Here is a 6,634-nt window from a genome sequence, read left to right as displayed (position 1 = left end):
TAGAATCTCCACCATTCACCATATGATTCCCTAGGTTCCCAGATGATCAGAACTGTGCCTCACAGTGGAAAGGATCCAGCCATATTCGTCATTGTTGACACCAATGATGCTGGGGACAGGGTGAAAGTTCACAGAGGCCAACAGCTCCTGGGGGTGCCTGGGTAGGACTGCCCCATCCACCACACCGGGAATAATCTTGAAAACCTGGAGGGCATTAGAGATCAGTGTTGAAGTTCAATCACACACATATTCTTATGCCCACTGAGTTATTCTACCATTTCTCTACTTCCTTATTGGTCTCAGCATGTATCCATCTCTCCTACCTAACTCCACCCCCACCAAAGATAGAACATGTAGATTAGCCTATCTTGGTGTTCATTTTGCACCCATTAGAAGGAAACTAAGCCACGAAGATGCAGTAATTGGTTAAGACTGGCTCTCCCACATCCTGTTGACCTGGTTCTCCCAGCCACACAATTCCCCCCACCTTGTTAACAGCCAGAATCTCCTCTTCACTCTTGCCTCGCAGCCAGCCCACCACAGCCTCTGAGTCCATGGCCTCACATCCGGATAGTTTGACCACTGGCTGTAAATAGCAAGGGCTAGCTCATTTTCCAGGCAGAAAGGAGCATTTTCCTAGTCCCAAATGGATGCCTTTGACCCTAAATAACATATCGTACTGTGCGCTGTGTGTAGACTGGAGTAAGTATGAAATTACAGTCATTTTCCTGTTGTTCAGTGACGGCAGTCAAGATTGGGATTAACTGATATTTGCAACTCCCTATCTGGACTGGACCATTCCAGGATTTCTTCAGTGTCTGCCTCCCATCTTGACATAGTAACACTTCGATTACAGATCTGTATTACCACATCCAGCATTTCATGGGTTCTGGGGATTTGAACTCATGTCCTTAGGCTTGTATTGCAAGCAATTTACTCTCTGAACCATCTCTTCAGCCCATGCATAATTTCTGCAGGTGTTAGAAGATGCTAGGTGCAGATTTGATGGTCAAATAACATACCCAGTACATATAAAGCAAAAGGGAGTAGATGCTCACACTTGAGTCTTTCATAAAATACTGGAGAAAAGCTATTTGTGGTGGTCTTTGTTTTCATCAACAAACAGAGTACCAAAGTATCAGAGGTGGGGATGAGGCTGCAGGGTCAGGACTGGGGTGGTTGATGCCACTTACCCTATAGACCACCTCAAAGGTGTTAGAGAAAATGTTAGGTAGCAGGGCCACCCCACTCTCCATGATGGCACCGTGGAAGAGTCCTTTGGACATGGGGGACACAACAAGAGTAGATACACTTGTGCCACCTGCTGACTCTCCAAAAATGGTGACCCGGTTAGGGTTGCCTCCAAAGTGGGCAACCATGGGGGACACAACAAGAGTAGATACACTTGTGCCACCTGCTGACTCTCCAAAAATGGTGACCCGGTCAGGGTTGCCTCCAAAGTGGGCAATATTCTGCTGGACCCACCGTAGGGCGGCCACTTGGTCCAGGTAGCCCCAGTTGCCTCTGGCATGCTGGTCTCCAGTGCTGAGATGTGGCAAGAACAGAGATTAGAGGCTACCCTTGTTCTCTCAGCCCTTATTATCCAGCCCAAACCCCAGCTCACCTGAAGAAACCCAGGACACCAAGACGATACTGAATAAAGACCATCACCACGTCCTCAGTGGCTGTCAGTATGGATCCATCAAACTGTGAAGCCGCACCTATAACCAGTGCACCACCATGGATCCATACCATCACCTGAGAAAATAAAATGGATGTGAGAAAACTTCTAGATAGTTCAAGCTCTAGCTGAACTACCGAACAGATTATCAACTTCTTTAACACTGCTCAGGTATAAATATATAGGGAACTTCTTAGTAGGGTAAGATCTGGACCACCGGCATGGAAATGTAGTGGCCCCATAAGTATATTTCTAGCCTTCATCCCTATCATGCATCTTGGCTTAGATTAATGGCTCTGGAAAGAGAGTAATGTCAACATTACTCTCCGGATCCTCACTGTGGAAGGAAAGAGGAGTATCCGTGGGTGTCTCTCCTGTTTTTTGTGAAAAGCATAATATTTCTTTATTTTATTTTACTTATTATTTGAATTTTATGTGTATGAGTGTATTGCCTGCACGTACGTGAGTGTACCCCTGTCATGCAATGCCGATAGAAGAGGGCTTCAGGTTCCCCTGGAACTGGAGTTAAGGACGGTTTGCAGCCACCATGTGTGTTCTGAGACTCTAACCCAAGTCCTCTGCAAGAGCACTCAGTGCTCTTCACTGCTGAGCCATCTCTCCAGTCACACATCATCATATTTCATGCTACAACAGATAATCCATATCTAGAAATTTAGGTACCCTAAGTGTTCAGTCTTGAGCACCTGAGTTGCTGTGCAGGGCTCAAGTCGAAAGTGAGTCCTGGTTTAATTAGAGTCTCTGACCTCTCAGATCTCCAGTGTTCTGTGCCCTATACCAAAGTTTCAGCTGCTCATCATGGCTAAGATGTATTTCTTGAACCCAACAGAGTAAGGCTGTTTATCAGGGTCTATCTTACAGAGGGGCTCAGGTTTGCTTTTGTCCCTCCGAATCTACCAACAGACGAAATGCCCTTTCCACTGACCACAGCCTGATACTCACAGGCAGGTTAGAGCCTTCATGGGCATGGGTTGGTGTGTAGATGTTGAGATATAGGCAGTCCTCAGACATGGGGGTGGGAGGCATGATCAGCTTCATCTTCTTCAGACCCTCTGAACTCATCATATCAGAATTTTGTAGACACCTGGTGATGGTGGAAGGAAGTTTTACCAAGAGATGTGTGGTGACCAAAACCAGGCCTGAGTCTGGGTTTGCTCTCAGCCACCTTCAGCTGCTGTTCTCGATGATGCTATACCAGATCCTTCTCTGCAATTCCTTCCCACAAAGGTAAAGGATACACAGGCTCTGTGGAAGGTGGGATGGAGCCCAGACTTCCATCCAGGTCCACTTCTATGTGGGCCTGGATGTTGCTCTTCCTGAGACTGGGATATGGAGATTTCTGGGAGTCTCTTTGAAAATGATTGGCTGCATGAGGTGACATTCACCACTTCTCCTTGTACTCTTTAGCACCTGTGGTGATGGTTAGTTGTGATTGCTGACTTACACAATTTAGAATCTTCTGGGAGGAGAATCTCAATGAGGGATTATCTAGCCCAGATTGGTTGTGGGCATGCTTGTGGGGGATTATCTTAATTACTTTAACCAAGGTGGGAAGACCTGCCCACTGTGGGTGGCACTATTCCCTAGGAATGGGCTTCTGAACTGTATAGGAGTAGAGAAGGTGAGCTGAGCATGACCAGGCATCCACATATTCTTTATTTTCTGTTCTGATTATGGATGTGATGTGACCAGCTCTTTAAGCTTTTGCTGCTCTGTTTCCCTGCAGGATGAAAAATAACCTAGAATTGTGACCTGTAATACAACCTTTCACCCCTCAGTTGCTTTTGTCAGTATCAGAAAATGAAGGGAAGATACATGGTTATTGGGGTGCTGTGCCCACAAAGGAACTATAGGAATGAATGGACAATACTGTCCCATAGGGTAGTGGAGCATCATTCATCCCCTGCTCAGGCTCTCAGGAAACCTCCTCTACAGTCTCCATATGGACACACATATACTTGGTCTTTGGTCACTGGCACTTGGCCTTATTGGTTATAACAGTTGACTGTGGAGGGTATTATTGCCAAGGACCCACCACTGCCCCTCCCAGGGACCTGCAGTGTGTGCTAATGGACCCAGGGGTTCCTACTGCCTAACAGGTTACACTGACTCCAGCCCAGAGACGCCTCCCATCATGGCAGAGATACTTGCAAAGTCTGAACATAGAAACAATTTGTCTTGGCTCCTCTCTGTAGTATCTAACTTCTTATGGGGGCCAGACTCTGACTCAGGAGCCCGGCAAGGTTGCTTCGCTGTAAATCTTGGCACATGCATCAGAAAAATGCATGGGAGACTCTCCTTGGCACAGAGAAAACTGCTGTGGGGCTGAGATGGAGGAAGAACTACAGTGTGGTCCAGAGTTCAGTTTACCTGTTCACGCCAGCCTCTTGGGCCCCAGGACTTACATGGCTGGTTGTGATGTCCCATCTCTCACGCCACTCCATGGTTCAGGGGACTCAGGGGGTGCAAACCGCAGCGGTCCTACAGGTGGCTTGGCAAAGGGAATTCCCAGGAAGCTATAGACTCCCACTTGATCCTTCACATGGACGAAACTGCCTCGCACCTGCCCCGTGTAGGTGTTCCGGATGGGACTATCTGATTCCTGGCCTGTTGATGAAGATTTTCCAACAGTGTTTGTTCATTCTGATCAGCTAGTACCACACTGAATGAGCAAATGCCTTTCTCATTGTCACCAGAGTATGCAGTGGGAAGGGGAATCCTGGGTCTCTCAGTTCAGCTGTGGGATTGGGGGGGGCGGTTTTTGTACAGGGTTAGGAACCTTGCCCGGGTACTTTAGAAGGGTGCCAAACAGGAAACACACTGTGGCAGCATGAAGGTATTATTGCTACTGTCCAAAGTTCGGCAGCAGCTAATGTCACAGACACATATAGAGGAAAATGTCTCTTCGGTCCTTCCTCCCCCTGATGTAGAGTTTCAGCTCTCCTCAGAGCTCTTCACACTAGACTGGTGCCTCTGTATGGGATGACCTTAGGTATCTATGACCTTCTGTGTGCTATAGGGTTCATCCTGTGATCTTTGATGAGGGCATTGGGAGGCACACGTTTCTGTCATCTATCATCTCTACCGCGTCTTCCATCCTTGGTGCCTTCCCTCCCACCATCTCAGTCTCTGAATCTGCGAAATTTTGTAGCTCTGATACCTTTCCCTCCCCAGTGCACCCCTAGGGTATCTTACCCTGAACGTGGAGGAGGAGAAGCAGGAACCCATAGGCCACAGCATTCAGCCAGCCAAGAAATCTGTCCAGTGGCATGATTGGTGCCTAGGTCTGAGTCTGTGCTGCCTCAGGGTGATCTCCTTTCACAGACAGCAAACACAATGTGTGGACTTTGCTCAGGCAGGAATTTGAAGTAAAAAGAATGTAGGCGGGGAACTTGGTTGGGTGGGGCAAATTTTTTATTGCCCAAAGAACTGCCAGATTAGGGAACAGGCAGCAGTTGGAGCAAAGTCACCTGTGTTGTTTCTCCTCCTTTACCCTCTTTGAAAGGCACAGCATGGCTTCTGCAGTATTTCTGGATACCAGGAACCCTCTCCTCAAACTTAGCATCACCAGGATCCCTATCTTTGTACTGATCAGCTCAACATGGGTGGTGTTTTGGAGATCAGGGAGCAGAAAGTTGTAACAGGAGAAACCAAGAGGGTTTCTCTGAGTAGGTACATACTCAAGATGTCACACATGAGTAATAGCATTTAAGCATAGGGAGCTCTGAGTGTGATCTTCATCTTGAAGACTCTTTTGTGCTTTTAAGATTCACAGTTTAGCTATCAGACAGCCTGAGAGGGTGGGTTCAGACCTCCTCCACTGGGGTAGCTGCTGGGAGCTCAGCAGACCACCAGAGAGTGCTGGGTTCTGGCTTCCCTCTGGCCTCCAACTACCAGAGGGCCTGAAAGAAAAGGATAGAAGCCTTCCAAAATCTTTTTATGAAGTTTTACTGTGATATCAAAACCAGATAAGACACCACAGAAAAAGAAAATTACAGACTGATCTCCTTGATGAACGTAGATGCAAATTTCTCAATAAAATACTTATAAACCAACTTAAGACCACATCAAAAATATCATTCCTGGGGTTGGAGAGGTGGCTCAGTGGTTAACCACACTAGCTGCTCTTGCAGAAGACTGGACTTCAGTTCCCAGTATCCACATGTTGGCTAGCAACTGTCCTTAATTCTAGTTCGAGGGGATCCAATGCCCTCTTCTGACTTCACTAGCAGTGCATAACATGGGTGCACTTATATCCATGTAGGCAAAACACTCATACACATAAAATAAAAATAAATGTTAAAATTCTAAAAGATAAAAAAAGATTCATAGTTTAACAGTAACAGCAGACCTGGCAAGATGTGCTTATTTGTACAATAGTGGCACAAATATTATGGGAGTAAACAACAACTCTTTGATTGGATTTAAGGTTCATTTCCTAGTATGGAACCTGAGGCTACACAGACCGCAGGACAGAGGGGAGAACCTCTCAACTCTCTCCAGAGAAGTTTCCTTATGCAGCAGATGGTGATTAACACAGAAACCCACAACTAGTCAACATGCAGAGAACAAGAGGCTTCAGAGTGCTTATCCCTCAATGGAACACTTATCTCAAACTTCTGCCCATCAAGGCTCGGAAATCATTGCAGTAGGGGGGAGGGCAGAAAGACTGTGAGAGTCAGAGGTGAGACCACAAAGAAACAGTTTTCCAGATAGCTGGGCAGTTACTCATATGAATTGACAGCAATGGTTACAGGCTGCACAAGACAGACATACATTCAAGTCTGACAAAATCCCAGCATAGAGGTGGAAGTGGATTGGAAACCCTCAACCTAGCTGAGGACCTATTGGTAACTGATTGATATCAGCTGGGAAGGGGAGAGTCAGTTTCTTTAACAATGAGATTCTTGGCAGGTTAATCGGGCTCCAGTGGAT

The 6,634-nt window shown here is 46.7% G+C and overlaps 1 pseudogene; it reads right to left on the bottom strand.

Moving 5' to 3' along the window:
* The window catches only part of LOC103731000, a 9,643-nt pseudogene extending 4,629 nt beyond the window's left edge, over positions 1-5,014 (bottom strand).
* Positions 5,015-6,634: the final 1,620 nt, after the last annotated feature.

This window comes from Nannospalax galili, unplaced genomic scaffold (assembly GCF_000622305.1).
Source record: "Nannospalax galili isolate Female #2095 unplaced genomic scaffold, S.galili_v1.0 scaffold4234, whole genome shotgun sequence".
NCBI classification, from domain to species: domain Eukaryota; kingdom Metazoa; phylum Chordata; class Mammalia; order Rodentia; family Spalacidae; genus Nannospalax; species Nannospalax galili.
This window is presented reverse-complemented; position numbering and strand designations above follow the sequence as displayed.